This window comes from Poecilia reticulata, chromosome 9 (assembly GCF_904066995.2).
Source record: "Poecilia reticulata chromosome 9, P_reticulata-male-v2, whole genome shotgun sequence".
Classification (NCBI taxonomy): domain Eukaryota; kingdom Metazoa; phylum Chordata; class Actinopteri; order Cyprinodontiformes; family Poeciliidae; genus Poecilia; species Poecilia reticulata.
The window spans coordinates 560,141-581,901 of NC_088838.1; positions in this window are offsets into that span (position 1 = coordinate 560,141).

Here is a 21,761-nt window from a genome sequence, read left to right on the forward strand (position 1 = left end):
GCTCTCAAAATCACGCCCCTGATCAGAGTGAATCCTCGCAGGCAGCCCGTAGTGAACAAAGAACTGTTCAACCAAAATTTTGGCAACGGTTGAGGCTTTTTGATCTTTGCTGACATATGCCTGGGCGTAACGGGTAAAATGGTCTGTGACCACGAGGACATCAGCCACTCCCTTTGAATCAGGCTCGATACATAAAAAATCTATGCAGACTAAGTCGAGAGGGCCACTGCTTGTGATTTGGTTAAGTGGTGCAGCCCGGTGAGGTAGGGTCTTACGGGCCACACACCTGCCACAATTCTTGATGTAGTCTGTAACGTCTGTGACCATCTTGGGCCAGAAAAATCGGTCTCTCAGTAGCTCAACTGTGCGATCAACTCCCAGGTGCCCTGCATCATCATGAAGTGCCCTGAGTACTTGTGGTCTAAACTGACTTGGGAGAACGAGTTGTAAGTTCTGGCGGCCTGCCGGTCTGGAAGCTTTTCGGTGCAGCAGTCCATCTTTCATCAGGAGTTTTGAACTTTCCCTTCGTAGAAGCAATAACTCAGGATGTCCGTTGGGGGACCAGACCCCAACCTGAACTGCTTTCTTGGCAAGACCAATTACAGGATCTAGATCTTGTGCTTTGGCCAGATCCACTTTGCTTAGTCTCTCCAGAGGACTTAACTGCAGGTGAGTAAAACAAGCATATGCATCAGGAACAGCACTCGGCTTGGCCCCCAGTTGATCGATAAGTCGCTCTGAGTTCTCTGTGGACTGAATTCTGTCCACAGGGCGGAAAAGAGCTTTAACTCCAGAGGGGGGTATTATTCTCCAACCGCGGTCATCATCGATTGCATTTCTGGACAACCAATCAGCATCCACGTTATCTCGGCCAGGTTTGTATTGGATGTCAAAGTCGTAAGTGGTGAGAGCGGCTAGCCACCTATGACCCGTTGCGTTTAACTTGGCGGTTGTAAGCACATAAGTGAGGGGGTTATTGTCCGTCCTCACTGTAAAGCGGGCCCCATAAAGGTAATCATGGAACTTATCCACGACTGCCCACTTCAACGCCAAGAACTCCAATTGGTGGACAGGGTAGTTTCTCTCTGACTGGCTCAACTTGCGACTAGCAAATGCAACAGGGCGTAGGCCATCAGAGTGTTCCTGATTAAGGACTGCTCCAATTCCGTCAAGGCTGGCATCGACATGCAGGACGTACGGCTTTGTAGGGTCCGCAAAGGCCAAGACGGGGGCACGAGTGAGACACTGGATAATTTTTTTAAATGCCTCAGTACATTCGGGCGTCCATCGCTCACCAAATGGCTGAGAGGGGTGGTAGTATGGTGCGATAAAGCCCTCATTCTTCTTGTGTTTCTTTTGTGTTGGTGGGTACCCCTTAGTAAGATCTGTGAGGGGCCGGACTATGGCAGAATAGTTGGCGATGAACTTGCGGTAATAACCGCAGAACCCTAAAAAGGACTGCAATGATTTTAGGTTCATTGGAGGTTCCCAATTCGCCACTGCCTTTATCTTGTCAGGGTCTGTTGCAACACCAGCAGCAGACACGATGTGACCAACGTATTTGACTTGGGGCTGACAAAATTGGCACTTATCAATGGACAGTTTTAACCCTTGTTCCCTCAGGCGATCGAGCACTTTCAGAAGGCGCGCTTCGTGCTCTTCTAGAGTACGACCAAACACAATAAGATCATCGAGGTAGACGAGACACTGGAGGAGATTCATATCGCCAACTGCCTTCTCCATTAATCGCTGAAATGTTGCGGGGGCACCCGTAATCCCTTGAGGCATGCGTTCGAATTGGTAGAAACCCAAAGGGCAGATGAACGCAGTTTTGTCTTGGTCTTCTTCTGCCATTTCAATTTGGTAATACCCACTGCGAAGGTCGAGCACAGAAAACCAGCGACTTCCAGTGAGGCAGGCCAAGGCATCATCTATTCTCGGCAGTGTGTATTGGTCTGGTATGGTTCTGGAATTAAGTGTGCGGTAATCAATGCACATTCGAATCTTGCCAGTTTTCTTTCTTGCAATTACGATTGGTGAGGCGTAAGGTGAACGAGATTCTTTAATTATGCCAGCTGCAAGAAGCTCTTGTAAGTGTCGACGGACATCATCAATGTCTGCGGGAGCCAGGCGTCTTACCCGTTCTCGAAAGGGTCTAGAGTCGTTTAGTCGGATGTGGTGTTCAACCCCTTTTGCAAGTCCAACATCCCATTCGGTCAGAGAGAAAACTTCAGGCCGCTCAGCCAGCTTTTGTGATAGTCTGACTTTCCAGCTCTCCGGAATGGGTGAGTCACCAAAATTGAATACTGCCGGGTCAAGTCGTTGGTGGGGTACTTGGCTTGGCTGTATCTGGGTGACTATGTCAGCTTTATGGACATGAGCTAGGACCGTGCCTTTAGGAAGGGACTTTGATTTGGCCGTTTCATTTCTCAGGAACAGTGGGAATCGTTCTGCATCCATGTCCATGGACAAAAGCACGGATGAGGGCATCAGTACTCCTGCAGGAAGAGATCTGGCAATGGGTGTCTCAATCACTAGTATGCTGTCCTCCAAAGACTCAGAGCAGGATACCTTACACATAGCTGTAAGTCCCGAACCAGGGGGTATAGTAAGAGGCCCAGGTCCAACCCATTTCACAGAAGCTACAGCTCTGTTTGGGGTCACAGTTGACTTTTGGATGGCCTGTGTGCATACCCGCATGGCTTGTGCCATCTTGTTGTTTTTTGAAGCCATTTTGGACTGTTGCTCATGAATGAAAGTTCGTGCATTTGTGCCAATGATGACAGGCTGTTGTTCTGGACCATTTGGCTCTGGGCAGACTAAAGCCAACACTGTCCGGGATCCACCTTTTACAATATCCTCAGGAAACTGTATTTGAGCAGCGATGAAACCTTTATATGGATAACTGTTCTGGCCAAGGCCCCAAAGGTCTAGACTCGAAATGGGGTGTAATGGTAAGTGGGATAGGTGTTTGGTATACCATCCCTCAAATACAATAGAGACAGTGGAACCACTGTCCATTAATGCATCACAAGGCTGGCCTTCAATGATAATTCGGCCTACTGTTGGTGCGCCAATGAGACCTGTAGGAATCTGGCTGGATGTGGGAGGACCAACTTGGCTCAAAGTGACTTGGCCACCTTTTCTTTCTGGCTCTGAAGATTGTGGGCTGGTTCCCTTTTGGCTTTGTTGCAGTTTTTGCATTGACTGAATTAGTTTTCGGATGACCTTGGAAGAGTTCTCAGGACAGGTGCAATTGGTGGCGATGTGGCCATCTTCTCCACAACGATAGCAAAATACATTTGAACCCTCTCTGACAAACTTTGGGGGTTCCTTACCTTTATGCCAATAATTTCTTTGGTTCCTCCCCTGAGGTATGGGAACTGTGGGTGGTGCAGCTTGTTGGCTGAACTGGTGTTGGAGACTAAGAACTTGTTCTTTTAACACATGCATCTCAGGATTACACTGTGCAGCCGCAGCTTGTGGCACTCCTCCAATTAGGTGAGGGAGGTCCTGTCCTTTTACTGTTAGCTGCTGCACTTGGCTTTGAAGCTCCTTTATCTGATCCTTGAGGGCATCCATTTCAGAGAGGCTTGGAGTCGTTACGTCTGTTGCACCGACTTGTCGCACACGGGTAGTATGCCGCCTTAGCATTTTCTGATCCTCGTCTGCACGTATCTCACTTAGCAGTGCCATGAAAGATGGGGGGTTGTGAAGTCTTTCTTTTAGTCGTAGCTGCAACAGCATAATGTCAGATTCAACAGCACCTCGTAACAGCTGCTCAGCTCGTACCCGGTCTCTTAGGGCGGGAGAAACACCACCCTTTCGAACTGCTTTGGTGAGAGCTTTCTCCAGCCTTCTAACAAAATCTGAAAGTCTTTCAGTTGGTTTTTGCTGCATAGATCTGAAGGCAAAATATAGATCTTCCCCTGACTCTGTTGTGCCAAATACATTTTCAATTACCTCCAAGAATTTTTGAGGGGGTGTGTCTGGATCATTGCAGCGTATGGCTTGTATTATTTCAAGTGCTGGTCCCTTTACACTCTCGACAATCCTCTTCCTCTTCTCCTTGGCAGAACAATCACATTCATCGAGCATTAATTGTGCCTGTTCCAACCAATTCTCGAGTGTTTCTTCACCAGCAGGGGTGGGAATAACTCCAGAGAAAACTCGTAACCGGCGAAATGCATTGTTCTCCTGTGGGGGTCTCACTTTTTCCAACAGCTCTCCAACAGCCCGGATAATAGATGAAGGGTGTTCCTGTTTCAGATTTGACTCTTGGGAAAGCAAAGGCTCAATGTCTGCTAATGTCTTTCCTTCACTTTCAAGCAGTCTTTTTAGTTTTAAGGCGAACTCATCGGGCTCTTCAGCAGTTTCAATAAGCAAAGTTAGATTCCACGGGGATTCACCAGTATGGGGGAATATTTCTGGGGGTGCTTTGCTCGGGTCAACCGGGTTGCGACACTCACACAGCAGTATGTCAGTATTCAGTGGCGGGGCAGCCTTTTGGGCTCGGACACGTACTCTGCCGAAAGCTTTAACTGTCTCCATTAACTCTTCAACATCAGCAACACTGGTGTCCAAGGGAACTCCACTCACAATAACTGCATAAGCTGGATTTACATTTGATTCTCTGCACCAGGACTGAAGCTCCAACAATGGTAGAGGGAGGGATGAGTTGGCCATGGTGGTATGATTATAGTTCTTCTAACCTCGATTGTAGTACAGTTACTCGGTCTAATATCCCAGCGGTGCCTCCATTTTATGTAACCACTGTTCAAGTTTCCCCTATGAACAGCGCCCAGATTCTCTGACCTGCACTCTATGAAGTATTTCACACTGAGGAATAAGTGTGTTAATTGGCAACGGCATATATGGTAAATAGAGTGCGTAACTGAGCACAATAGCAAGGCCAAAAGTTCTACAACTAAGACCTAAATGCAGTGCAACTTTAACCTTAAAATAAGGAAGGAAAAATGCTAAGGTTGAAACATACCAGTTTAATAAACCGTACTGGTCAGTAATAAATCAGAGGCAATTCACATTAACAGTGCACAGTTAACTTTCAGCTTTTGACACACTTAGTGCAACCGCACAGTCTCCTAACTGTATGAAACAGCCCTTTTAAACAGAGTACATACAATTAGCGAACAAGGCTGAATGCAAAGCAGTCCGTTAGCTTTATCAGCGTTGCAGGCCTGAAAGGACTCAATCAGCGTTCATCCTCAGAATAGCAGTTCCAAAGATGGCGGCTCCCAGAACCACCACGAGGGATGGGTTACTCACCCCACCCTGGGTCACCAGTTTCAAACGAAGGGCAACAAAACGGCTCCAACTCCAGCCCAACAGTCCTTTCCAGCTCCTGAGCGTGGTTTGGGTCGGCAGCTCCTAAATCCAAACAAGACGCCGAGCGTGGTCCGGTTCTGTGGCTCCAAAAACAGGCAAAACGTCCAAGAAAAAGTTTGTAGCGCCAACTGGCCAGCTAAACAAAAAATAACAGTCCACAGCGGCATAAATCCAACCTCGTCCATGAACGGCCGCCGAATCAACCCCCGTCCGTCGCAGCGGGCACGTACCCCCCCAGTCCATCACAACCAATCAAAATGCTTAAACTTGATTTTGCCCTTGACTGACCAGTGAGGTAGCGACAAGTAAAACGATGCATTTATTGGCGGTAGTAAATAACAGTTACTAACAAACCGCTACATTTACTGTGTGTTGTAAGTCAATGGAAAATACTTGTATGTATTATAATGTAAAGGACTTTACAGTGTGTAAAGCCTCCAATATGTGAGGGCAAAACATTCATCAGGTTAAGTAAAAGACAACTAACACTGCTTAAGGTGAAAAAGCCTACAGTGCATTGTATCTAAGAAAATGTTTAAGGTGCCTAGGAGAAAAGAGTTATATATATAACCTGAGGGGTTACACATTAAAGACATAAAAACATGGAAGACATCAAAACCCATACTCTAACCCTAATTTAGCCATAAGCAACTCTAAACAGGTGGGTTTTAAGTTGAGATTTAAAGGCACCCAGTATTTCAGCTGTTTTACAGTTTTCTGGAAGTTTGTTCCAAATCTGTGGTGCATAGAAACTGAATGCTGCTCCTCCTCGTCTGGTTCTGGTTCTGGGGATGCAGAGCAGACCAGAACCAGAAGATCTGAGGGGTCTAGACGGTTGGTACAGTAATAACAGATCTTTAAGGTATTGTGGTGCCAAACCGTTCAGTGATTTATAAACTAACATCAGTATTTTAAAGTCTATTCTTTGAGCTACAGGGAGCCAGTGTAGGGACTTTAAAACTGGTGTTATGTCTCTATCTTCCTGGTTTTAGTGAGAACGCAAGCAGCAGCTTCTGGATCAGCTGCAGCTGTTTGATTGATTTATTAGTCAGACCTGTGAAGACGCTGTTGCAGAAATCAATGCGGCTAAAGATAAACGCATGGATGAGTTTCTCTAGATCGTGCTGAGACATCAGTCCTCTAATCCTAGAGATGTTCTTCAGGTGATAGAAGGCCGACTTTGTGACTGTCTTAATGTGGCTCTGAAGGTTCAGGTCAGAGGTCATCACTACTCCCAGGTTTCGGGCTGATCACTGGTTTTCAGTTGTAATAACTGAAGCTGTGCATTGATTCTGGTTCGCTCCTCTTTAGGTCCAAAGATAATAACTTCAGTTTTGTTTCTGTTCAGCTGGAGAAAGTTTTGGCACATCCACACATTGATCTGTTCTAAGCATCTATTCAGTGATTGGATGGGTTCAGAGTCACCTGGTGACATCGTGATGTAGAGCTGTGTATCATCCGCATAATCCTATTTCCTGTTATAACCTGAGCCAGTGGGAGCATATAAATATTAAAGAGAAGGGGTCCTAGGATTGAACCTTGGGGTACCCCACATGTGACCTTTGACCTCTCTGATGAGAAGTTTCCAATTGAAACAAAGAAATCTCTGTTCTTTATGTAAGATTCAAACTGGACCGGAGAGTCCGACCCAACTCTCCAGTCGATTCAGTAAAATGTCGTGGTCAACAGTGTCAAAAGCTGCACTGAGGTCCAACAGAACCAGCACTGTGGTTCTCCCACAGTCTGTATTTATATGGATATCATTGAACACTTTGACTAGGCCAGTCTCTGTGCTGTGGTGAGCACGAAAACCAGACTGGAAGGAGTAAAAGCGATTCATTATTGTTAGGAAGTTATTTAATTGTTTAAAAACAGCTTTTTCAATCATTTTGCTGATGAATGGGAGGTCAGAGGTCAGAGGTCGGCCTGTAATTCTGCAGTAGTGATTTGTCCAGATTGTTCTTTTTTATCAGTGGTTATCAAACCACTGTTTTCAGTTATCAAACTGCTGTTTTCAAAGCCTGGGGGAAAACACCTGAAGAGAGCGATGAGTTACTATTTGGATCAGATCATTAGCAACAACAGGCAGGACTTTCTTAAAGAAATGTGTGTGTAGGACATCCAGACAGCAGGAACTGGAGCTTAATTGACTTATAATTTCTTCTAGGGTTTTATAATTTAGTAGTTGAAATTGGGTCATTTTTCCTGCATTTGTTTTGTTTGGGCACAGCATTGGTACTGGCTTTAGAGTGGATGTGCAGATTAATCCTCTGATCTTTTGAATTTTCTCTGAAAAGAAACTGGAAAACTTGTTGCAGGCATTAGATTGAAGTTCAGGTGGTAACGTCATTGGAGGATTTGTGAGCCTGTCGACAGTAGGAAATAAAGCTCGAGTGTTGTTAATGTTTTTGTTTATGACATCTGCAAAGAAAGCCTCTCTTGCATGTTTTAGTGTTGTGTGATAGTTACGTAGTCTTTCTTTGTAGATGTCATAATAAACGTGCAGTTGAGTTTTACGCCATTTCCGTTCGGCAGAGTTGTCTTGCAGATTGAACTACTTGTGCATTTCTCCATGGAGATTTCTTCCTACCAGTCACAACCTTTACTTTAATGGGGGCAATGTAATCAATGATATCTGAAAGTTTGCACTGAAAATCATCCACCAACTTATCTACGTCACTATAACTTAAGAGTGAGGAAGAAGAGTAGATTTGATTAAATGTTTCTGCTGTGTTTTCTGTGAAAGTACGTTTTGTGATAGTAGCATTTTGTACAAGTGGGTTAACGGATAAAGAACTGTCAAAGAAAACAGCAAAGTGATCCGACACGGTGACATCAGTTACAGAGACATTGGAAATATTCACACCCTTACTGATAACCAGGTCCAGTGTGTGTCCCTGAGTGTGTGTTGCTTGTTTGACATGTTGTGTTAAACCAAAACTCTCTAATATATTACAGAGCTTTTTAGCCCCTCGGTCTTCAGGTTGTCAACATGAATGTTGAAATCACCGACAATTATTAAACAATCGTAATCAATGAATATGAGAGATAGAAGCTCATTCAAGTCCATAAAGAAATTTTCCACATATGTTGGTGTTTTGTATAGAGTTAGTGTCAAAGTTCGTTTGTGGCCTTTTACCTCGATTCCAAGATATTCAAAAGACATAAAATTACCCGAGAGATTGTACTACAGTTCATGGTATTCTTAAATATTGAAGCCACGCCTCCTCCGTTTTTGTGTTTTCTAAAATTGTACGCAGGAGGCGCTGATTCAATTAGTACGATTGCTTCATTATTGTCATTCAGCCATGTTTCTGTCAGAAATAAAACATCAATATTATGCTCAGTGATGAAATCATTAATTAATAGAGCTTTAGCACAGAGAGATCTGGTATTTAAAAGAGCCAGTTTAAGTGACTTGGAGGCTGAAAGCTCTTCAGTCTGAGGTTCCTTTAGGCAGGGGATCAGTCTGAGGTTTGAATTAAGACCGCTGCTTTTAGTATTTCTGTTTTTTGTAACTTTTCTTGTAGTGATCCGGACAGGTATTGTCCTGCTATGCAATATTGGGGGGGGCCAGACACATTCTGGAGGAAGACGGGTGTAAGGATAATATCTGGACCCCGGTCTCAGACCTCAGAAATGCAGAGTGCTGGAACCTCAGGGAGGTCAGAGGCAGGTGGCTTAGATGAAGTGAGGTCTGCTTATGTTAGAACAACGGAGAGTCGTGTCGAGGCAAACCTGCTGATCCATACTATCCAGCTGGGAGGAGAAAGAGTCCGTCCGTCTTTCTCTCTGACCCGAATCCTCCACCAGCATTTTCAGGAGGCTCAGGTGCAGCCCGACTCTCTTTAGTGATTCACTTCCTGAGAAACTCTGATCTTGTGAGTGTAGGAGCAGAGAGGGAGGGGGAAGAAGGAGGGGAACCAGTCATTCTGTTCACAGTCGATGTTTTATGAGTTTGTATTGGAATAGTTTGTTCTTGATATGCGGAGGGCTCCATCCTAGTCAGACATCCTTGAGCCTGTTCTTCTGAAGCGATGGTCACATTGTTATTCTTGTTGATAAAATGAAAAATGTTTGCAGTGAGCAGCCTTATTCCGTGTTTGTTAAGATTGTTAAGATTGCGTCCGCCTCTACTGGCAGTGAAAGCACTGCCAGTAGATCCAGAACCAAACATTCCTGTCAAATAAATGTTAATAAATGACTTGAATTGTAACCGACTGTCAGTGCTAATTCATGAGACAAAATAACATCTATTAAATTTTAAAGTCATATTATTTTCAATAATTTTAATATTAAATAATATAGTATTTTCTTCAATAGCTTCCAGGTCATGTGAAGTATTGACTCAAAATCACTTTGAAATAATTATACTAGTCTGCACAGATGAGGCACAGTCATTTGTTTTCCTTTTTAATCCTTTTGTATTTTTTTAGCATTTTTCTTTGTCAAAATTGAGGATGTTTTTGTATAGCTTCCAAGACATGTGTCCTATTGATTCAAAACCACTTTGAAATTGTTTTACAAATCATTAAAGATGAGGCACCCTCATTTTTCCCCATTTTAGATCTTTTTCAATTTTTTTACATAATTTAAATCTACAAATTAATAAATATGATTGGTGTTTAATGGCTTAAATTTCATGTGACCCACTGACAAGGAATAAAAAAGGTTAAATTGAATAAATATGAGTGTGCCCCACCTATCTAGCCTAGTATAATAATTTCACATTGATTTTGAGTTGATAAGACCCAATTAACTTAAGGGTCTTTTGACCTATAAGCTATTTAAGAAAAAATCAATCAATCATCTTCCCCTTGTCCGCAGTCGTGTTGCGGGGTCAGCAGAGGCCCAGACTTCCCTCTCCCAGCCACTTCTTCCAGCTCCTCCAGAGGAATCCCAAGGCGTTCCCAGGCCAGCCATGAAACAGTCCCTCCAGCGTGTCCTGGGTCTTCCTGTGGGCCTCCTCTAGGTAGGACGTGCCCAAAAGACCTCACTAGGGAGGCGACAAGGAGGCATCCTAATCTGATGCCTGACCCACCTCAGCTGGCTCCTCTCGAAGTGAAAAATCAGCGGCTCTACTCTCCCTCCTGGATGACTGAGCTTCTCATCCCATTACTAAGGGAGACCCCAGACACCTTATGGAAAAAAATAATTTTGGCCGTTTGTGTTTGTGATCTTGTTCTTTCAGTCAAGACCCTTAAACCTATGCCATAGATGAAGGTAGGGACGTAGATCGACTGGCAGATCGAGACCTTTGCTTTTTGATCCAGCTGTCTCTTCACCATGGCAGACTGGTCCAGCTCCCACTTTACTGCAGACGCTGCGCCAATCCGTCTATTGATCTCCTGTTCCATTTTTCCCTCATTCTTAATGTTGTGGATTCTGTATTTTCCTCCATCACTTTTAGCCTCTTTCATCTGCTTAACATGCTGCAGCATACATAACCATGTTTATATGTGACTGCTGGCAGTCATATGTAAACAGACTGAAACTGATTAGAGTACCGTTTAGGGAGGGTCCAGATTGCAGAGATGAATAAAAAGCTAAACTTGCTACAATCTATGCTGGGGCTAAGTCACTTGTCACTTGGCCCCAGCGCTGGATGGTGAATGTAACCTAAGAAGCCTGATGTTCCATTTGGATGATATGTATGGCTTGTGAAATTTGATCATCTTTTGGCATTAAAGCTTGTTTTTATATACAACCAAATCTCATTATTTCTCAAGGGCATTTACAATGAGTGGTTCTGGTCGGGTCCTGAAACTGGTTAGCGAACATGGGTGGTGAACAAAGACAGAAATGAATGAACTCCAACAATGAACAAGATCCTAAGATACTTAAACTCCTCCACTTGGGTCAGGACAATCTTCTCTGACCCAAATAAGGCACTCGACCCGTTTTCAGCTCAAGACCATGGCCTTGGATCTGGAGGTACTGATCCTCCGCCCGGCCACTTCACACTCATCTGCCTACTGCTCCAGTAAAGCTGTAGATCACAACCTGATGAAGCCAGTAGGGCCACATCATCTGCCAAAAGCAGAGGCGTGATCCCAAGGCCACCAAAATGGATCCCTTCAATACCCCAGTTGCGCAAAATGTGACCTCGGACAGAAAACCCCCAAATCACAAAAATCTAATCAAATTATTTATATATCACATTTCAACAACAAGGCATTTCAAAGAGCTTTACACCACAAAAACACAAAAATACAAAGTCATAGAAACAGCCAACAACTGAAACATAACATATTCTCACTACATATCAGATTGTTAAAATGTAAAACAAATGACTCATCTGTGCAGACTAGTATAATTATTTCAAAGTGATTTTCAGTCAATACTTCACAGGACCTGGAAGCTATTGAAGAAAATACCATCCATCCATCCATCCATCCATCCATCCATCCATCCATCCATCCATCCATCCATCCATCCATCCATCCATCCATCCATCCATCCATCCATCCATCCATCCATTTTCTTCCGCTTATCCGGGGTCGGGTTGCGGGGGCAGCAGCTTCAGAAGGGAGGCCCAGACTTCCCTCTCCCCAGCCACTTCTTCCAGCTGCTGCGGGGGAATCCCAAGGCGTTCCCAGGCCAGCCGAGAGACGTAATCCCTCCAGCGTGTCCTGGGTCTTCCCGAGGCCTCCTCCCGGTGGGACGTGCCCGGAACACCTCACCAGGGAGGCGTCCAGGAGGCATCCTTACCAGATGCACGAGCCACCTCAACTGGCTCCTCTCGACGTGGAGGAGCAGCGGCTCTACTCTGAGTCCCTCCCGGATGACCGAGCTTCTCACCCTATCTCTAAGGGAGAGCCCAGCCACCCTGTGGAGGAAACCCATTTCGGTCGCTTGTACCCGTGATCTCGTTCTTTCGGTCTTGACCCAAAGCTCATGACCATAGATGAGGGTGGGAACGTAGATCGACCGGTAAATCGAGAGCATCACTTTTTGGCTCAGCTCTCTCTTCATCACGACGGACCGGTACAGCGCCCGCTTCACAGTAGACGCTGCCCCAATCCACCTGTCGATCTCCCGCACCCTTCTTGCCTCATTCGTGAACAAGATCCCCAGATACTTAAACTCCTCCACTTGAGGTAGGACGACCCCCCCTGACCCGGAGAAGGCACTCTACCCTTTTCCGGCTCAAGACCATGGCCTCGGATTTGGAGGCACTGAGCCTCATCCCGGCCGCTTCACACTCGGCTGCGAACCGCTCCAGTAAGAGCTGCAGATCACATTCCGATGAAGCCAACAGGACCACATCATCCGCAAAAAGCAGAGATGCGATCCTAAGGCCACCAAAACGGATCCCCTCAACACCTCGGCTGCGCCTAAAAATTCTGTCCATAAAAGTAATGAACAGAATCGGTGACAAAGGGCAGCCTTGGCGGAGTCCAACTCTCACCGGAAACGAGCCCGACTTAATGCCGGCAATGCGGACCAGACTCTGACACCGGTCATACATGGACCTGACAACCCGTATCAAAGGGCCCGGTACCCCATACTCCCGGAGTACCCCCCACAAGGCCCCCCGAGGGACACGGTCGAACGCCTTCTCCAAGTCCACAAAACACATGTAGACTGGTTGGGCGAACTCCCATGCATCCTCCAGGACCCTGCTGAGGGAGTAGAGCTGGTCCAGTGTTCCACGACCAGGACGAAAACCACACTGCTCTTCCTGAATCCGAGGTTCGACTATCCGACGGACCCTCCTCTCCAGGACCCCTGAATAGACCTTACCAGGGAGGCTTAAGAGTGTGATCCCCCTGTAATTGGAGCACACCCTCCGGTCCCCCTTTTTAAACAGGGGGACCACCACCCCAGTCTGCCAATCCAGGGGAACTGCCCCCGATGTCCATGCGATATTGCAGAGTCGTGTAAGCCAACACAACCCTGAAACATCCAGAGCCTTAAGGAACTCCGGGCGGATCTCATCCACCCCAGGGGCCCTGCCACCGAGGAGCTTTTTGACCACCTCGGCGACCTTGTCCCCAGAGATTAGAGAGCCCAACCCAGAGTCCCCAGGCTCAGCTTCCTCAACAGAAGGCATGTTGGTGGGATTGAGGAGGTCTTCAAAGTATTCCGCCCACCGGCCCACAATGTCCCGAGTTGAGGTCAGCAGCGCACCATCCCCACTATAAACAGTGTTGGTGCTGCACTGCTTCCCCCTCCTGAGCCTCCGGATGGTGGACCAGAATTGCCTCGAAGCCGTACGGAAGTCTGTCTCCATGGCCTCTCCAAACTCCTCCCACGCCCAAGTTTTTGCCTCAGCGACAACCCGAGCCGCATGCCGTTTCGCCCGCCGGTACCTATCAGCTGCTTCTGGAGTCCCACAGGCCAAAAAGGCCCGGTAGGACTCCTTCTTCAGCTTGACAGCATCCCTCACTGAAGGTGTCCACCAACGGGTTCGAGGGTTGCCGCCGCGACAGGCACCAACAGTCTTGCCTCTGCAGCTCCGATAGGCCGCCTCGGCAATGGAGGTACGGAACATGGTCCACTCAGACTCAATGTCCCCCACCTCCCCCGGAACGTGTTCGAAGTTCTGCCAGAGATGAGAGTTGAAGCTCCGTCTCACAGGGGACACAGTCACCTCCAAATCATAGTGCAGCAAATAGAGCGGCTGCTCCCGTCGTCTTTTATCCACCGCCTTTTCTTTTTCTTACAACTTTTATCTCTTAAAATGAGTCCACAAACTATCACTATTGTTTCTACATCGTCATCCGTGTTTGGTTATTCTAAATTCCCGTATGCTATGTTGGGAGTTTTGTGGATTTTCTTCTGGAATCGGGATGTTTGTGACTGGAATCGGTTCGTGTTGCTCCTGCCATGTGGCTGGAGACAAGAACCGATCGAACCTGTATTCTTTATCAACTCTGTGGTCACAGAGCCCAAACGCTCTGACTCTGGTTGCTATGGTAACGTTTACATATCCCTTCAAAATAAGATACAGATGTGCCACAAAAACGAACATTTTACTTTCGTGAAAATTTTAACTCACGATAATGACTAACGGAGCCCTGAGCTTGTTTCTCTGCAACGAGACGGTTCCATCTTGGAGTGATGCGAGACAATAACACCCGAAGTGTTGCTTATGTCCACAGCCTGCTTGGTCTCTACGTGGCGAAGCAGCTTGAAGCTTCATTCCCTCATTAGCAGCCGGTCGCCGCATGTTACGCAGAGCGGGCTTGTAACGTGGGATTCACCTACCGGTCCGGGATAAATCCATTCTCCTGTCTTTTCTCTGGGCCTTTTCCCCTTTGCAAAGAAACTTTCCAAAGATATCTGATCTGTTTCTTACTCATTTTGCTGCTTGTGGGCTCAATGTTGGCACGCAAGTAACCGAGAGAATCTGGTTAAAGGATTTTCAAAATAAAAGATTCTCCAGACTCAAATAATACATAAAACGGAAATATTTCATTATTTCTTGCGTGGCCCGATACCAATTGGTCCACCAGGGGTTAGGGACCACTGCTCTAACCAATTATGTATGAATGACTGCTCTACAGACCACTTTTTAAAAACAAAAAACACTGCCATAAAATAATGTCTATCCTCATGAGAGTCCCCCGCACTGTGGGGAGCGTCCCTTATTTCTGAAAGGCAACCCTATCAGCGACAGAAACATAAACAATGGGGAGGAGGGAGATGCTCATTTTGTTGCTGGAAAAACAGGAACTTTTTTTGAGTTTCTGTTTCCAAGTCCGATTATTATAAGCAGCTTTCCGCTTGTTTTTTCTAAAATCACTTTTAAAATCAGCGATTTAATGAGTCGCTGGTTGCAATTTTTGGGCTTGGAAATAAGCAGACATAAACCCCAGAATTCGTCTGACATCCAGTTAGTTTTAGTCAGACTCTCCTTGTCCATCATTTCCCGGACGATCCGTCCTGCTGTGTCTTTGTTAATGTTAATATATTACCTGTCAATGAGGTCGAGCTTCGCATTGCGCTCCAGAAAACTACAAACATAAAGACTATTATGAACAGCACAATAAATGTGAAAACAGCCACGAATGAATGTGTCCGTAAAGTTCTGCAACTAAACTCCATTATAATTATTAATATTAAGATAAGTGTCACAAATCTGTGTAGCGGGACATCTGAGTTGTGGAGCCGCAGCAGGAGCTCTGCGCTCTGACACCAAACGCAAAGCCGTAACACAGAACCTGGAGGCTGGGGCAGGAAGGGGGGGGGGGGGGGGGGGTAAAATCCTGTATATAGACAATACTCCAGACAAGACTGGAACACACAAATTACTAAAGATTTTTTGTACTGTTGTAACTATTAAACAATCTCCCCTTCAGTTCATCCATAAGTGGAGACACATTGTTGATGTTACCATTATAAAATAACTAATTATCAGCAAAGATCAATGTAATTTTCACAGGTGGCAGAGAGTTGTTGTTAGCAGCTGCTGAAAGTAACTAAAAAAGTTACTTTTAATGTAACTTGGTTACTTTCCAAATCAAGTAGTCAGTAATCTAAGTTACTTTTTCAAGGAGTAATCAGTAATCCAATTAAAGTTACTTTTTCAAAGTAACTCTGCCATCACTGCTAAAGAACTAATTCAGATCATTAATCTACCCCAAGTCTCCTATAACCTGAGGGTTTGGTATGACTGAGATGCTTTTAGCGTTCTTCCAAACATAACCGATTGTTATATTGTATATAGTTTGTTGGTGGACCCCAATGCACCAGGCAGAGGCACAGAGTAGATTTTGTGCAATTTAATGAACAACTAAAGAACAAAAACTTACATGGTTTTACCAAAACCATAGAGAACACAGGGAACACAGGGGGCCAGAACTGAGCAAAACAGGAATCCAAAAAGACGATGGGGAATGGATGGGAAGATAATAGAAGATGAGAGAAACCAACAAGGAGTGACTGGGAATAGGGTGCTTAATAGGAGGTTGAATGCTGAACAAAAAGCCTGAGCTGATGAGTTAACAGATTGTAGGTGTGAGGAGAGAGACCAGAAGTGCAGACTGAGGGGAGAAAGAGAGAGATAAAGTGACACAGGGGGTGAGGTACGCAGGGAAATAAGAAAATTAAACCAGAGTAATTAAAAATAATTAGACACAATAAATAAATGTAATAAACTAGAATTACTATGTAAGGACTAAGCTAAAGGAAAACACAAACAAGGTTGATCTAATAAAAGAAAAGGAACTAAGGATCACAGAAATTAACAAACCCCAAACCCCAATGAAACAATCAAAGATCCTGACATTGATGTTGCTTTAATGCGGCTGATTATCTGTCGTCTTCTATATGTTTTTTCCATCCCAAATTTTCCTTCTGCACAGCTCTCAGCTCCTCCCTGTTTCCTGATCTAAAGGCTCTCTTCTGCTTCAGAAGAACCATTATTTCACTGTTGATTACCGTATCTTCCTGATGTACAGTGTTTTTCATACAAATCTGTGGTGTAGATGTCCTCCAATGAGGAGTACAGAGCAGAGAACACAGACAATTATCACAATAACATGTCAAAACTCCATTGGAAGGCCTCCTGACTGGTTTCCAATCAATCAATCAATCAATCAAATTTTATTTGTATAGCACATTTCAGCAGCAAGGCATTTCAAAGTGCTTTACATAATTAAAATAAAAACAGAAATAATCATTGAGAAAGAGAGAGATTAAAAAAAATAAATAAAATAAAAATAGAAAAACAAAAAACATTACATCATTAAAACGTCGAAAAGAAATAAAAAGAAATTAAAAACATTAAAGACATAAAAACATGGAAGACATCAAAACCCATACTCTAAACCTAATTTAGCCATAAGCAACTCTAAACAGGTGGGTTTTAAGTTGAGATTTAAAGGCACTCAGTGTTTCAGCTGTTTTACAGTTTTCTGGAAGTTTGTTCCAAATCTGTGGTGCATAGAAACTGAATGCTGCTTCTCGTCGTTTGGTTCTGGTTCTGGAGATGCAGAGCAGAACCAGAACCAGAAGATCTGAGGGGTCTAGACGGTTGGTACAGCAATAACAGATCTTTAATGTATTGTGGTGCTAAACCGTTCAGTGATTTATAAACTAACATCAGTATTTTAAAGTCTATTCTCTGAGCTACAGGGTGTCAGTGTAGGGACTTTAAAACTGGTGTTATGTCTCTATCTTCCTGGTTTTAGTCAGAACAGCAGCAGCAGCTTCTGGATCAGCTGCAGCTGTTTGATTGATTTATTAGTCAGACCTGTGAAGACGCTGTTGCAGTAATCAATGCGGCTAAAGATAAACACATGGATGAGTTTCTCTACATCGCGCTCTACATTCTATTTCCTGTTATAATCTTTGCCAGTGGGAGAATATAAATATTGAAAAGAAGGGGTCCTAGGATTGAACCTTGGGGTACCCCACATGTGACCTTTGACCTCTCTGATGAGAAGTGTCCGATTGAAACAAAGAAATCTCTGTTCTTTATGTAAGATTCAAACCAGTTGAGCACTGGACCGGAGAGTCCGACCCAGGTAGCTCCTTTGATGGCGCAATAAAACCACTGGCTCATCCACTTTGTTTGGAAGACATCTCAAGTTTCCCCACAATGATGAACAAGATGACAGGTCTGCACTTTCTACCCTGGTTGCAATGCCTGATGCTCACATGTCTCCCACGTCTCTAACTTAACAGGTGCTACCAAGAGCTAGGAGTTGATTCGTGTTGTAAACAATGCACATATTGGCGTTTTTCACAAAAAGATGTAAACGTAAAAATAATAGAGCTGTCCAAACAAAAGTCAGCTCTATTGTGAAAAAAACCAGTGGTAAGCACAGAATCACACACCAGTGTTGTGTTCAAGACCACCTAACCCGAGACCAAGACAAGACCAAGACTTTTAGGGTCCGAGACCAAGTCAAGACCAAGACCAAGGGAAGTCGAGACAGAGTCGAGACCAAGACCAGCGTCCCGCACTACATGACACAATAAAATGTAAAATATCATTAAAATTACTTCTCAAATTGATCTGAAAGATCCATGTTCCCATAAAAACATATAGATATTAAATACCTAATACATTTAACAAATATTAAATTTAACAAACTCTTTGTTCTGCATTGCTTCCATCTCTGTGCAAAGCAGAACAAAGAGTTTTGTTTGCGGTGGTCTCGTGCCATCCCTAAAAAAATAACGCCCTGGGTGTTTACCCATGTTGCTCATGTCAGAAACCACCGTCTGCACCATTAAACATAGCAATTGAGGCAAAGCCCTGATGCTCAACTATGAACACTGACCAAGGAGCAACAAGCAAGAAGTAGATACTTGTACGCCAGTAGTTCCCAAACCTTTTGTCCTGCGCTTCCCCAGTGGTTTCAAAACATTTTCTACTCCCCCCCCACTCCTCCCCTGGGGGGGGGGATCGTCATATTTGGTTTCATCAAACCAAACAGTTTTTCCTGCAGGGCTTTGGGATTCTCTTTTCTTTTTTTCCATTTCTCTTGAAACCTTGATCTCCTTACTCCTTAATAATGCTGGCTAAATTGATCAAGAACCTATTAATGTTTTTAAACAAAGATACAATTTAAATGCAGTTTTTTATGTTTTCATAGAATATTTGCGTTAATTTCCACAACAGAGTAGAACTGAAAGTACAAATGTTTTTAGATCAATGTTTCTTTATTATTAGGTTGGAAACTTTGTGCTTCTTTCACGTCATTTCCCTTATATCAGTGGTTTCCAAACTATTTCTAGCTAGTCATCTTTTAGCTAACTTTACCTGCATCAAGCAGCTTCACTAAACAGTTTGTTAGTTTGGGGGGAAAACTGTGAAAAGTTATTTGCGTTTTGCTGGTTTGCTGCCATGATTCTAACACACCTGTGCAGCTCCGCCCAGCAGCAGGTCTCCTTCACTGCCGTACAGGTGGAAACCCAGCGTCGTAGCGCTCATGTTGCGTTTAAAGGCGGCACGGAAAAACAGATTACCACATGTTAACGGATTAAACAGTTTTAACTGCTGATAAAAGTGTCAGAGGACACAGATATGGTTAGTGTGGAAACCCCTACTGTATCAAATTGACAGAGAAATAACAGAGTTGGCCATTCTAAAGTAAAAACCCAGCGCATACAGGGTTCATGTTTTTTTTTTTTATTGTTTGTTTCTCTTTTTCATTCAAACGGCTTCCCGTGCCCCCCCCCACCCCCCCTGCAATGGCACGGCGCCCCCTCTAAGGGGGCGCGCCCCACAGTTTGGGAACCTCTGATGTATGCTATTCTGACAGCGTATGGTAATCTGATAGGCTCTCAGTGACACTCCAGTCCTATCCAATAAGTAAAGACCCGTGCAGAAGAATCGTTCTGCTCCTGAATGTCTCATCACTACATTGCAGACTTTTGGACACAGCGTTGTCTCTTATGTGTGACAAGTCAGTCAACACCTCCGCACAATAATTCAGAGAAGTGAGTGACAACTTTTTTTCATCACAAATGCTTATGTGTCTCTGTACAGCTAGCTTTGCTAACATCATGTCAACGGAGCTTACCTTTCTTTGAGATACTTTTCTAAGTGAAGAAAAACGCTAGACGTAGTCCCCACCGTCTGTGAAAGCGAAGCGCTGCTGAGTTAGCTGTGGCCATCGGATTTCTTATGATTTATGCAGCGCAATTCTATTACTGACTATTAGACAAAACTTCTGCTGCTCAGAGAAAACCACTGCACGTGTCTTGGAGCGCCGCGTGCGAGTGAAAGGTGGGGAGTAACAGAAACACGTTATTGGTTGGATTTTTATCGGCTCGTTTTGCATCCACTGAAAACAAAGATGTTAACAAATAAACTGGACAGTATGCTGCATGTTTAGTGATATTTTCACATTTGCGGTCTCGACCGGTCTTGAAATAAAATGCCGAGTCCTCAGCGCCCGAGACCGAGACCATCAAAAAATGGTCTCTAGACCAAGACCGATCTCGAGTACTACAACACTGTCACACACCACCACCCATTCCAAGTCAATGTAAAGTGAAAAAAATTTCTAAGGTAGTGGACATTCCCTGAAATTCAGTTACAGTTATAGATATATTTGATGTATTAGACAGTCACACATAAATAAAAATTGATTAAGGCAGACCAACACCTCTTAGAGAAAATGTAGAATGAGGAGAAGATAAAAACAGATCTCGAGCTACAATCTTTGCTTCACTTTGAGTTGATCATCTGTTCGGGTTGTTTTACCTTTGTTGTGGCTCATCACAGCCGCTGTAGTTTCTGAACGTTCTTTGAGTAAGTCATTCACAACAAACATCAAACACGGTAAATATGTTTCATGAAGTATTTAGCAAACAAATGGCTTCTACCGCGATAAATATCTGAAATTAAATTAATTGTCTAATTTAAAATAAAGTTTTATTGCTCTCTGGAATCTTGCTTTAAGCTCAGTGTCTGAGGGGCTTTTCCTCTATCAAACTATTTTTTGCATCTTATTTAGTGGAAATATTGATGTTGATGATTCTCCAAAATAACATTTTTCAACCTTTATAGCTCCACTATTGAAAATGAGAAGCTAACATTCACAAATGACAGTGAAATAAAATCCAGTCCAACATCTGGTTTGAGGTGATTCCTCTGGAACCTGTTGGAGGAAAAATATCCCAACTTCAGAATATGAGCTTTTAACCTAACAGAGCTCTGTGGTTCCTCCTATCAGTCTGAGAGTCAGGGTGAGGAGGCGCCATGTTAGGAAGGGAAGTGGAAGCTGCAGGATCTTCAGAACAAACAGGTCATGATGCTGGGCTACTGATTATCCCTCTGTCTGGACACAGGATCAATAGAACCAGTTTAAAAGCTAAAATGAATGGTTATATGCCAGACATGGAAAACTAGGATACTCTCCATGCCATGATATTCATAATTTAGGTTTCATGGCATCTCAAGGTGTCAACATTGCAGCCAGTCGGCTGAAGGAAATACAGCTTTATTTTGTAGCGATTCAAGAGCTACCAGCTTTTATCACTTCGTAAAAAAATTCATCATCACAGAAAATTTTTGTCATAGTACCCCCAAAAATGTAAAACTACTTTCACCCCTGGCTACAAATATACCCATAACTATGCTGAGAGAATTAACAAGCTTTAGCAGCCAAAATGGGAGATACTTTACATGCAACTGTCAACCAGGTTCTTCATCAGTCAAAGCTTTATGTGAGAGTGGCAACTACTGAAACATGCCTTTTAGCAAACTCTACTGTAGTTTGCCAAAAGGCATGTGGTTAAGTGGAAGAAAGTTCTTTGGTCTAATTAGACCAACATTTAGCTTTTTGGCCATCAGACAAGACAATACATTTGGAGAACATCAAAAGCCTCCCATCACCGCAAACACATCATCTCAGTGAGAAGTGGTGGTGGCAGCATCATGCTATAGGGATGCTTCTTGGCAGAAGGGTCTGGAAGGCTTGTAAAGGTAGAAGGTAAAATGAATGCAG